Below are 13,402 nucleotides of genomic sequence, written 5' to 3' on the forward strand. Positions count from 1 at the left end.
TTTCATATCTAATATTATCTGGCATATTATTATTGAGGACTTGTCAACCTTCATTGATTGAAATTACTATATTTTGTTATTTATTGCCTTTGAGGTATATTAAAATGTATGTAAGATTATGGCCTATGTTTGTTTAATACCTTACTATTGATATTTATTTCCTTGGATGAGCTGTCAATTCTGTTTTTGATTATTTTGATTTGAAATTGATCAATACCAACTATTATTCCTTTTTTTGGAAAATATTACTTTTGGAATATTCATTCCACTTGTAACTTTTTCACATAATTAAATTTCTAGTGAAATTCTTGTTTAATAAAATTCAGAATATATTATTCAGTTTCTAAGGATATCATTTATTCCCCCCATCACTGTAACAACTTTTTCTGATTCATTTCATTGTTTCGCACATCGAGAAAACCGTATACTGGGTGAAGGTCCGATACCATAAGGAGGTCCCATATCTAACAGGGTCAAAGAGACACTCTAATGTGAGCCAAAAATCAGGTGTTCACAAAGTCTCCACAACCTTGAAATACAGCCAAATCAGATGGTCAACAGTCTCTGCAGCCATTAAGTACAGCGTAACTCTTCATAAGGACCATCGACAAAAACTCAACCACCCCCGGTATTCACAAATAAACCACGTTATTGAATCACATAATATGTTTGGCCTGCAGCCTTATTACTCAAGTACAAGGAAATGAAGTTGTTAATTGTTTTCCTATAATAATTTTGCCTTATCATCCAAGCTAGATACAAATTACATTATCATATTACTTTTCTCTTTGGTTGTGACTTTTGCAACCTGGTTCCCTCCTATCTGAAAAAGTCAAGTACACTCATGGTTCATTGAATAGATTAATTAGTCTGAATTAACTATTGATTAATCATTTGTTGAACTTAGGCACACCTTCACTGAATCAATCCGAGCAGCCTATCAGCAAAAGGTGTAACTTCCAATAATTTTGAATTTACTTTATCAAATTTGCATTTTTGAAATTGAGGAGTGTTACAAAATCAGTGGATGCCTCGTGGATTCTTGCATACAAGTTCTCAAATTAGCTCTTCCACCAAGAAATAAAAAACTTTTACATAGTCGGAAAGAGACCAACCAAATTACTTGTCTATCGAGGGGTTTTGCAAATTCCAAATTCTGAATATATCTGGGAAAACAAACTCTTCAATAATTCTTTACCAAAATTTTCTCTGCTTTCTCCAATTCGTTAGCTGTTATAGTCTGTCCAGAAATTAGAGAAACTACAGCAGTATATTTATATATTAGTGCCACAGGCGTACTGCATTCAAATCATTTTTCTCAACGAATTGAATAAATGAATATACAAAATTTATTAATAAAAAATTTCATTCATTACAAACAAAATAACAAATAAATTACGACGAATGTTAAAACATTCTCCAACAAATAAGTATTTAGTTGGAGGGGATTGAAAAAACATTGTTTTTCTGAAGGCGGTATAAATAGATATTCCTTTGATTATTACCGTCAAGAGACACAACTGCACAGAAAGAAAATATTAAATTATTTTCTGTTGGAAGTTTAAAAGCCATGGTAGAGGGGTTAGTCGTGATATTCTTCAGTTTACTTCGAGATCGCGTTGAATAAAAAGCTATACAACATGGAACCTAGTTGTTCGGGAACCGTGAACCGTCCGAAACTGTCAGCATTAAATATAAATGAAAAAAAAACAATTATTATGAAGGTTTGTGACGCGGCCTTTCTATAGCTTGGTGTTTTGGACATGTACCATAGGTAGGGAATGAGCCACCTCGTCTACCTGATCTTATGCAGTGGACCAAACCAGCCGTACTTCATACTCTCGGAACGTTCGAATTTACCCTCTCTACGGCAAAGGAGCTGTATACCGGAGATGTTTGTTATAAACCAACTGAATGACGAGTCAACATACATTCTAAACATTTATTAAATAAGAAAAAGAACTTAATATTACGACGGCAAAATAAATGAGACAAAGGACAGCAGGCGCATAGTAATTACCTAAACGTATACTGTCGGGACAATTATCTGTTAAAATGAAAAACGTGTACGTTAACATTACTTTCGCTAAATTTTATTACAAACAACAGGTACGCCATTTTACTTAATTTTGATAACTCAGCGCAGAAACGATACCAATATACAATCATTGCTCTTCAACACACCCCTGTATGCATAGGAGAAATAATTTGACAGGTTTACCAATCATTTACAAGCATCCAATACACTTGTCTAAAATTTTAGAGTATCAATGTATTCAGAGCACATATCAATAAATCATCAATACCTAGACATAACAATGTAAATACACGAATACACAACTTTATTGCAATAAAAATCATAACAATGTCACATACATAAATTATTGGATTTCAATGCTATTATCATATCTGAGATTCTGCTCACCTGTTCCCGATCATACCAAAACATAAATAGTAATAACACATAGCACAATGATTACGAATGTGATTGAACAACCATTCTATATATCGTTACGCAAACCATATATGACACAATCGACAAGGCCAGCAATGATTTCTTCATAAAACATTACACACAAATCATAGTACATACATCGTATAGAACATAGTTAAAACCGAAATATCATTCTATAAATCATTTGCAATAAACATAGTATAGACATAACACATAATAACAATGGATTCAGTAACTCTTCAAGACATAATCAATAAACAACGGACATTGTTCGAACAGATTTTCGAGAGAAAAGTAACGGCACCTTTTATCAATCTTCGGAGATTGTTATTCTCGACATTCAGACTCATTACGCCTTAATTGCCAAAAAAAGTTCAGTTTTTTCTTCAGAATGATACTCACATAAGGATAAATGTAAAATATAATACTTCATCCTTCGGTTTCGGTAATAAATTGCTATATCTTTTCCTTTCTTTGGAATTCACCGATAACGCCTGCTTGATCTATTTCGATATCGGGGACTGATTGCTTTCCTTCAATTTTATACACGTAATTTCTCGCGTTTTACAGTCGGTTCATTTCAAGATCGAAAAACTTTCCGCCTATTTCGGAAATAACACTGGTATTTATGGAACTTCACTTTCAATTGATTACATTTTATTTTAATTACGCGTATTTTTCACTTTCACTGACGGAGATAGCTTCCACTTGATGGTTCAAACTGAACTGATTACATTTTTACTATTATTAACAAACTGAACTAACTAACATTTTTGAATGATTTCGCGTAAACTTTCACTAAAAAAGAAGGCTTCACTTCGACTGACCAAACTGGACTGACTAAATGAAAATTTCGTTCTCATATTTATACTACGAATAATGATGCAATAATTTGAACACGTGGGTGTCTACGTGACTTTCCTAGCGTGTCGCTAGATTCTGACCCCATTAATTATCGACAGCAAATTAGCGATGACAGGTTTTATGACTATTACATCAATGCCGACAATTCTTATCTTGATCGACGGGACAGTCAGAACGCATCGGGGCTTTCTTTTAATTAAGCTAATTGGTGGCGCGGCTGATTTTGAGTTAACTGATCAATTTAACTCTTCTCCGGGCCTACATACTTTAATTACGATGTTTGTCTTTTTGGTTCGTCACAAGTTTATATTTCTTTAAGAATACAATGCTCGCCCGAAATAAAAGTAAGGAGGAACTAGTGCAAAAATGCCCGAGTATGACCGGTGTCAATAGATCGACAATTTTTAGATTTCTTTAGGAACTTAAGGAAAACAACAGCTTTTTGGAGTCGAAAGTATCCACTGGGAGAAAGTGTTTGGTTATTGACGAAGAAGTGTACAATCTTTTGACATATAAAACGAAATACCTACATTAAATAAAGTTTTGTCAGTTATTCGTGAAAACGGTTTTTTTCTGATATAAAAAGAACTAGATTATGGAAGATATTACAAGAGCTCAACTTCACTTTTAGGAATTCAAGATAAAAAAGAGGATGTTAAGAGAAAAATCAGATTGTAGAATGGAGAAGAAATATTTAAGAGAATTAAAGAAAACCAGAACACTGGGTAAATCTATCATCAGCAAAAAAAATTCCAGTTGACATCAATACGAATGAAACTGATTCATCAAGTGAAGAATTACTCAACGAATCCCTGTAGACTTTTTTCAGATTACAAATTTTCGCAATACTTTATTCGATGTAAGTATTCCCATGAAAGTAGATGAACAATGTATGTTCTGGCCCACTTCGAAGTCGTGAGTCGCTGGTATTTCACAGAGAAACTTTAGTGAGTGGAGGAGAGAAACGTGTGACGTCATCGACGCAGAATGGAATTAGTATCGGAAAGCATGGAACTCTGCCCCTCGGTCCCCTTAGTACTCCGCATCACCCATCGGCCCCTCTTGTGACTCCGCCTCACCCCTGGGCCCCCTTGTCACGTGATTTTAATTAAAAAAAGTTATGAGATTCGAACCGGGATCGTCCGCGTTGTAGACATTGTCCTTAGCCTCTACACCAACGTAAGATATTGAAAGTAACTGCGAATGTTGGGTATTTAATGTTAGTATATATAGTTTTGTCGAGACCGAAATTGACTCATTCATTATAATTGACAGCATTTTTTTTATTTCCGTAGACTGTAATCGTCATTATCATGTTGAAGATAGGAAAATATACTTAGATTTGGGAAATAATTAATATTTCATGTAAAAATGTGTATATGTGTGACGCGTGTGACGTAATCGAGGCAAAGAGAGATGGCGATGGAATCGAGGTTATACGCTGCCAATGCCAGCATGGCAGGTTCGGCGTTGTCGGTTGTAAAATTTATCGTTGTTTATGGGGCAATGTACGTTGCCGGTTTGAAAATGAAGAGTTAGGAATACGACTGTGTACGGGAGGTCTCAACATATATCATTAAAAGATAAAACATGGCGTCGAAGTGTACAGGGTACGTCAAAATATATCTAAGAAAAAACATGTCAGTTTAACAGAAGTCTAGGATTCCAACATGCCAAAAAGGCACTAAGTCTCGTATCTTTGTTAACCAAGTTAGCATCATCAGGAGAAAGATGAGATCCAAAAGTGTCGAGAGGTTAAGCGTCGTGGACTCAACGTGAGGGCAATGGGGGCAGCGAAGTATTCGACCGTTTTGCTTGCGTTTATTCGTTATCGTTTCATTGTTATTATCGTAGCCGTTTTCGTGTTTGAATAATTGTACACCATTAGTCAGTTACATTTGATATGAGATTGGAAAGAAAACGATGTTTCGTACGTCGTTGGTGAACAAAAATTAGTATTATAATGACATTCAGAGAATACAGACGTAAAATAGAGGAATTTGAGAGACGTGTTCAACAAATAAGTAATGATATTCATTATATGAGGAAAAGAAAAAGGTTCTTAAGCAGTTGAAAAATTTACACATTCAAGACAAAGTGTTCCAGCCTCAGAGTGTAGAATATGTCGTCAACGATGCTGAAAAACAAATTTTGTGCTTCCGACTACAATAATTTTTGTTCAATATGTAAACGTACCGAATGTGAGTGGAATTCCAAGGAAGTATCCGTGAAGGCTAGTGTTTATAGATGTAAACAATGGAAATCGATTCGTTCGACATCAGTCAATGAGGGTCAGTTAGCAGTATTTGCGCAGGCGCAATTCCAAAGAATACACCATTTAAATGTGAATTGAAAAAGATATTTCAATATCTTCGTCATTTAAATACAAAAAACTGTTGAATTTGTTCCAGAACACGCAACAAGGCCAGAGAAAAAGTAATCACAAATGGAATTTGACGTTTCTGTTTTTCCTGTTTTTCCGTTAACCAGCTGTCGCACCCCTACGAACGACAACCCTCAGAAGTCGAAACTTGTACGAGCTAAGGATTAACGAGGTCTTACCTTTTAACGTGTGATTCCTAACACGGGTTGGACGGCAGCAAGTGAAGAACGATCGTTCAGACTAGGGCTTGAACCACCGACCAACACGGCAGTCAATTCGAGTGAGTGAACAAAGCACCCACGCCGAACCGCTTGGCTACCGACTTATAAAGTTATCATAGAATCTACGATGTCAGCATGTATTTTGATTGGAGTTGTACAAAAATTATGAAATTTCATAAAAAAATGAATATTTTGATTGAAACAGTACATTTTTTGTTTTATTTCAAGTTGGTAAGAATATATAATACAGGTATGTAGAATTATCGCCATCACTTATCGATAAAGCCAGACTCGTGGCTCAAAGCGATGAAACAAAGGCTCTTTGTTTGATTGCATAATATGTCATCACCTATTTTCCTATTCTTACCCAAGGTGACATTGATCACTGTCAATGCTGAATCAGCAACCAGAGATAAGCAGTTCTCAAAGCGACGGAACAAAGACTTTTTGTTTGATTTCATAATTTGTCATCACTTATTTTCCTATAAATACCTCCTGCGAGGCGAAATGATCAGTTAGTTGTATCAGTGATACTAGTGACAAGTGCAACGATTTTATCTGAAAGTGTTTTTCATGCTCACTTTATGAATTTTTATTGCAAGATTTTTTATACGTTTTTTAACTTTCTCTCAAATGAATTTATTCAAAGGTGGTGAGAGTTGATGTTGAATTATCATTAAATTTCCAAAAATTTTCTCAGATTAATTTACTTGACTGTTTTTTTATACATACTTTTTGAGGGTTAACGTTTTTTTCAATTATTTCGTAACACAAAACGGTTCAGAGGTATTTACATATTCCTTAAGCCAACCCTGGACTACTATTTTTATCCTACATACATCAGAAGATAAGAAATGATAATTGCTAATATTTCTCAAGCTTCAATAATGAATAAAAGATAAGAACCGGTAATTGCTGACATCCATTTTTCTCGAATACTATGTCTTACAGTAATTATTGTATCGCACAATTTGTTTTGATGTTTTATTAGATGGCAGCCTCATAACCGGGAAACGTGATTATGCATTTTACTCGAAAATCATCCAAGCTGAATAAGAGTTTTTTCGTATTTTATCTATTAGCCTTTGACAATGCCATAGCTTGTCTATATACACATTTATGATGTAGTAAACAGAAGCTAATTTTGTGAGCAGCTTTCTAGTTGAATAAAACGCATAGTAAGTAACGAATAACTTTCATTCATGTTGTTGTTTATTGAGAGAGTGTTCGTATAATTCGAAACATTAATTGTTTTTTTATTTTCGGTTTCTCGCAGGTGGATTTTCTAAAATTCAAGTTCAGTCGTGAAGAGGAAACCAATTAACAACAACAATTTATTACCACCCCCATTTAAAAGAATTTTTCATCAGAAAAATACGATGTCGTGTTGTTTCATTGGAAATTGTACGAAATTGAGGTTAGTACTGCTTTCCCATTTTTTCTTTTTCAATATATGTATAGAGTTTGTTGTTGAATACAATACTTTTTGTTCAACTCAAACATTTTTTCATTCATAGATATGATCCGTATAAAGTAGTGTTTTCAATACTTTTTATGTGTCTGGTACAGAATATGTGTTTTAAATTCCTTGTTTTGAATGACAGTTGATTTTTTCAATTATAACTGTAGCTTGCTCATTTTTCACAATCACTTCATGAAAGACATTACCCCCATTCTTGAATTTTATTTTTCTTTGGTGTATATTTATGTTGAAGATTGAATTTATCTCAGAACACTACATCAACGTGTGCAGTATCAGTTCAGAGTTTACTCAACAACTACATCCAAATCCGTCTTAGCAACCTTTCCAGAACGAACTTTAATCTCATCAGCTTCCAGAACCATCCCAACAGAGATTCAATTCTCTGTAGCTTCCAGAACCTACTCATCACACCAAAAATTTTATTCGGAACAAAATATCGCTGAGTCATGTCAATAAATAAAATCCAAATGATTGATTTTCCAAAAACCAAGTCGGTAATTGATAATTACCTTTTAGTCATTAGAGATAATTATTCAGAGTATATTGCCAAAAACTATGCAATTTATTAATAAACATATAAGGAAATGCGTTTTAGCTATGAAAAAAATTAAATTTTCGGTTGAGGAAAAAAAGAAAATAATTACAAAAATTGGGGAATTGAAACGCTTTAAAGTGATTATCAAAATGATGAATAATGAACATACAGGCTCGGGTTTGAAGCGACGAAGCTCCAGGGTAAAGTGGCAAACTGTTAACAATGTTTTCAATCGTAGAGTAACAACGGGAGTAATCATCAATTTAACTCATACAGATCCTAAAAAGTTTCTAGGCGATGCTTTCTCACTATTCAAACGCGAGATTTCCAAAATTTTAAAACAAATTTCATGTCTCAAAATTAATTTTACATTTTCAGGGGATTTTATTAAAAAATCGAGTGATGAGGAAATTGTTGATCGCAAATATTTCAGTACACCAAATAAAGTTATCGATTCTTCTGTTGGAAGTAGCAATAAATAAATATGTGATTGGTAACGGTTCTTCTTTCATTCCATTGCCACCAGAAATAGCAATGAAGGAGGCATGCATTAATGTATAAAACGATGACGAAATGTGCTTCTTTTGGAGTATTATTAGCGCCTTGTATCCTGTAGCAAAACATCCACAAAGAGTGTCAAAATATCCACACTATTCTACAGTTTTGAATACTACAGGGCTAAATACTCCAATGAATTTACAACAAATTTCCAAATTTGAAAAACTTAATGATATTTCGGTTAACGTTTACTCTTTAGAATTGAATCAAGCAAAGGAAAAATAATTTTTTGTAGTAGTACCTGCCAGACTCACGACAACAAAACGAGACAGACATGTTAATTTGTTATTAATTCAAGACAAATATTTTCCAAAATTGAATGATCATGAGGCTCCACCAATTAATGATGATGACGAGACTGAAATTAAATTCCATTATTGTTCGATCAAAGATATGTCTAGACTTAGACAACTGAACATGCCTCAATTATTTTTCAAGTCAGCAAAAATTAAATGATAATACTGTTTTGTGCGAAAAAGTTAATGACTGTAAAATTTCCTTTCCTACATACGATTATGTGGAATTTCGAAATTATGTTTATAAACAAAAATGCCCGTTTATAATTTTTGCTGATTTTGAGTCACTGTTGGAAAAATGTAACGAAAGCATATGTAACAAAACTACAAAATACCAAAAACATATACCTTTCAGTGCAGGCTACTACTTCAAGTGTTCCTATGACGCCAGTCTTTCTCATTTCAAAAGCTATCGAGGTGAGGACTGTATGAAATGATTTGCCGATGAGTTGTCTGATATTGCAAAATTTGTTGAATCAAAAATAAAGAATATTGAGCCTATGACAGTGTCTTTAAATAATATCGGTGCTGCAACGACTTGTCATATTTGCGAAAAACCGTTCGCCCCCAAAGATGTTATTGTGTACGATCACGATCACTATACGGGGGCGTTCCGCGGTTTAGCGCACCAAGCCCCCTGTAATGTCAACTTTCGAAAATTATTCGTGGTACCCATTACTTTTCATAATATTTCAGGATACGACAGTCACTTCATTATCAGAGATATCGCAAAAAAAGGCTGTGTGAGCATACTTCCCTCAAATAAAGAAAAATACATTTCCTTTACACAGAAGGGTGCTGAAACTAAAATTAAATTTCGATTTATAGATTCTTTTCGATTCATGGGAACATCGTTGGATGAATTAGTATCCACATTGGATCAAAATGATTTGGAAATTTTAAAAAAAGAATTTAGTCATTTAGATGATGAGAAATTGGCTCTTCTCACCAGAATGGGGGTATTTCCGTATGATTATATAGATAGCATGGAAAAATTGAACATCACCGAGTTACCATCACGAGAAGAATTCTATAATAAATTAAATGATGAATACATAACAGAAGAGAAATATGATCACGCACAAAATGTTTGGGAATCATTCGAAATTACAAATTTGGGTTCGTATGCGGACCTATATTTGAAAACAGATATTTTATTACTGGCAGACGTTTGGTTGGACCCCGCATGGTATTATACTATACCTGGTACACGTGGGATGCCATGTTGAAGTATACGAAATGTAAATTACAAATTTTAAAAGACATTGACATGATTATGTTTGTAGAAAAGGGGATAAGGGGCGGAATATCGGTTTGTTCAAATAGATATTCTGAAGCAAATAATAAATACATAAAACCTTCATAATATCTTTTATATTTAGACGTTAATAATTTATATGGGTTTGCAATGTCAGAATTTTTACCTTACGACGGTTTTCAGTGGGTGGAAAATTTTGACAAAGATGTAACTGAAATTCCTGACAATGCTTCAGAAGGCTACATATTGGAAGTTGATTTGGAATACCCTGAGAGATTACATGATTCACATAAAGATTTTCTGTTTTGTCCAGAGCATCAAGCACCACCAAATTCCAAACAAAAAAAATTAATGGGTAGCGTGTATAATAAAGACAAATATATTTTGCATTATCGCAACTTGAAACAAGCATTGAAAAACGGTTTGATTCTAACCAAAATTCATCGGGTTGTGAAATTCAAACAATCTGCAAGGCTGCGTCCCTACATCGAGTTGAATACTCGTCTAAGGGCTGCAGCCACCAGTTTTTTTGGCAAAAATCTATATAAACTAATGGTAAATACTATTTTTGGGAAAACGATGGAAAACATTCGGTTACACAGGGTGGTCAAACTTGTGAATTCCTGGAACGGTCGTTATAGCGCCAAAAATTTAATTGCGAGTCCCCGATTTCAGAGTCGAACCGTTTTCGATACAGACTTGGTGGCTATTGAATTAAGAAAGACTGAACTTGTACATCCTTTGTACATCGGAATGGCAATATTAGATATTTCAAAAACATGCATGTCTGATTTCCATTACGATTTCATGGTGCCCACTATAGGTATAGAAAATTGCAAGTTAATGTATACAGATATAGATAGCTTCATCTACGAAATAACTTGTGAAATTGTCTATTCAGAACTCATTAAAAAGAACTTATCAAAATTTTATACTTCCGATTATTCGCCCGATAATAAGTTTCAAATTCCACTTGTGAATAAAAAAATTCCTGGGATGGGGCAAATTGTAAAATCATCGCGCACTTTGCAGGGTTACGTTCCGAAATGTACACCTACAAAGTACAGGGTGGAAAAGTTATCAAAAAATCAAAGGGAATTCGATATAATAGTCAAAAATAAAATTGATTTCAAAGATTATATCGATTGTCTCAGAAATTTTAAAGAAAAAATATGTGAGCAGTTTACTATTCGATCATACGCTCACAACGTTTTCAGCAGGTGAAAATAGGCTCGAGTCCACCCGACGATAAACGAATATTAATCCCCAAATCATCTGACACTTTACCTTTGGGGCACTATAGCTTGAAATGAGGTTATCATTTGGATTTTATTTCTCTTGATGTGATTCATTGATAAATTTTGTCCTTGTTTGAATATGACTGATGTGTGTTACTCTCAGAATTTTCAACAGCGGTAGGAGACCACCATTCAAGAATTGACTGCAAACAGAAATATGTTTGACTATTTCAGTTTTTGTATACTATTTATTATTGTACATGTACACGTTGATATAATTTGAATGAAGTATATTGAAATTTTGTATACTTATTTATTGTTGTACACACACGTTGATAAAATTTGAATAAAATATATATTGAAATTTTGGTATTTTATTAAATCAAACAACTTTTTAAATATGAATTTTTTTTCACCTCATACATTAAATGAAACAAATGTTACAACATTTTCTCATTTATTACATAAATCATACACTATTTTTTGTTCTACGATTTCTTCCAAAGTTAAATTAGTTTTATTTTCACGTAACCATGATTTTATTATATTGAAAACACCTCGATAATAATCACAAAAGTTGAAAGCATCAGCATAGCGATACGGTCAGAGAGCACACCAAGGTGAGTATTCACGATCTCGTTTACATCTCTTTGAAACAGCTCCATGTTCGTGGTGTCCTTGGAAATGTAAACTTGTTTGGTATTACTTTCGATGTACTATGTGACGTAAATGTAATCCCCGCAACGTGTTGTAATTGGATCATATTCGTCTACAAATTCATCGATTTGTGATTCAAAGAAATTCTCCTTTATTTTTGCAGGATGTCAATGAGGGTCGCCCATTCATAACTTGTTATATTGATGGAACGAATGGAGAACTGCTGTTTCAAAATTATGCATGGGCTGAAGTCTCTGCATGGACTTAGACCACATCGAATTTCATAAGATGACATGGGGAATGCCATCAACAGCAATTGGTGTTCGTTTCGAGCAGCCATTTCGTATAGCTCCAACGCTCTGTCTATTGCATTCAGAGTTCCATTGTAATCTTCACCATCACTGTCGAACATTACTTCAACTTCACTACCGTAACCACTATCGAGAGACATTGTCGTTTTCAAACTGAATATCCATCTGTGTTTGTATGCGCTCTTATAGCTTCAGATCACGTGATCCATTTCAGATATTGTGCGTTTATTGAACACACAAATATTTCTTCACAAAAGGCCCTCCCAATATATTGTCAGTGTGCTTGTTTTCCATAATATTCTATACAAAATCGACATTTTCGATCCAACTGTTGTGTTTGTTATCCAAATCTAGCCATTTAACGTACATTTTTTTTATCTTTTTTCCTCAAGATTTTTTCCACGAGATATATATCAGGATTTGCAGTTTTTTGTAATTCTTCCCCATAGAAAGCACCCCTAATAGGTGCACGCATATCTTCTAGCATAAAGGTGGCAGGGTTGGTAATGTTGACTTTGATAATTTTGAATAATTCCGTAGTCCAATTGGGCGTATAGCCTTTTTCAAAAACGTGTTTCGCCTTACTGATTCGTACAACATCACCGACTTTGAATTTTCTCGGTCCAGCTATTTTCAGATGGGTGTATGTTGATTTGAGAATTTGTTTTTCGTTGGTTTTGGTGATTTTCGAAGGTTGTATGCCCGTCTTCGAGTGTCGTGTATCATTGTAGGATTTTGTGATTTCAGGCAAGACATTCAACCATTTGTAGGTGCCATTCAGACTGAATGGCACCTACAATTCCATGTTTTTTCATCAAAGTTTTAAACTTATTGTTGTAAAATTCTTTACCTTGATCGATTTGTAAATTTTTTAGACAGCATTTCGTATTTGTCAAGATGTCTGCAAACGTTTTCGTAATTTCCTCTCCCGTTTTTGATTTCAGTGGTCGAGTCCACACAAATTTCGAAAAACAATCTATGACGACTAGAATCAGTTTGAAATTTCGATTCTGGTGAGCGAACGATCTCATCTTAGCCAAGTCCATCTACCATAAGTCATCTATTCCTTTGATAACTCATTAATATTATTTTATTAAAACAACGATAAATATAAAATAAAAACAACAATAAAAATTAATTGGC

General features: G+C 34.1%; 1 protein-coding gene across 1 annotated transcript in view; it reads right to left on the bottom strand.

Moving 5' to 3' along the window:
- The window catches only part of LOC111509404 (ATPase H(+)-transporting accessory protein 2), a 37,654-nt gene that overhangs the window by 974 nt on the left and 23,278 nt on the right, over positions 1-13,402 (bottom strand). The gene's annotated exons all lie outside the window — the stretch shown is intronic.

This window comes from Leptinotarsa decemlineata, unplaced genomic scaffold, assembly GCF_025532065.1.
Source record: "Leptinotarsa decemlineata unplaced genomic scaffold, Ldec_3_MD MMD2_tig00000690_RagTag_RagTag, whole genome shotgun sequence".
Lineage (NCBI taxonomy): Eukaryota > Metazoa > Arthropoda > Insecta > Coleoptera > Chrysomelidae > Leptinotarsa > Leptinotarsa decemlineata.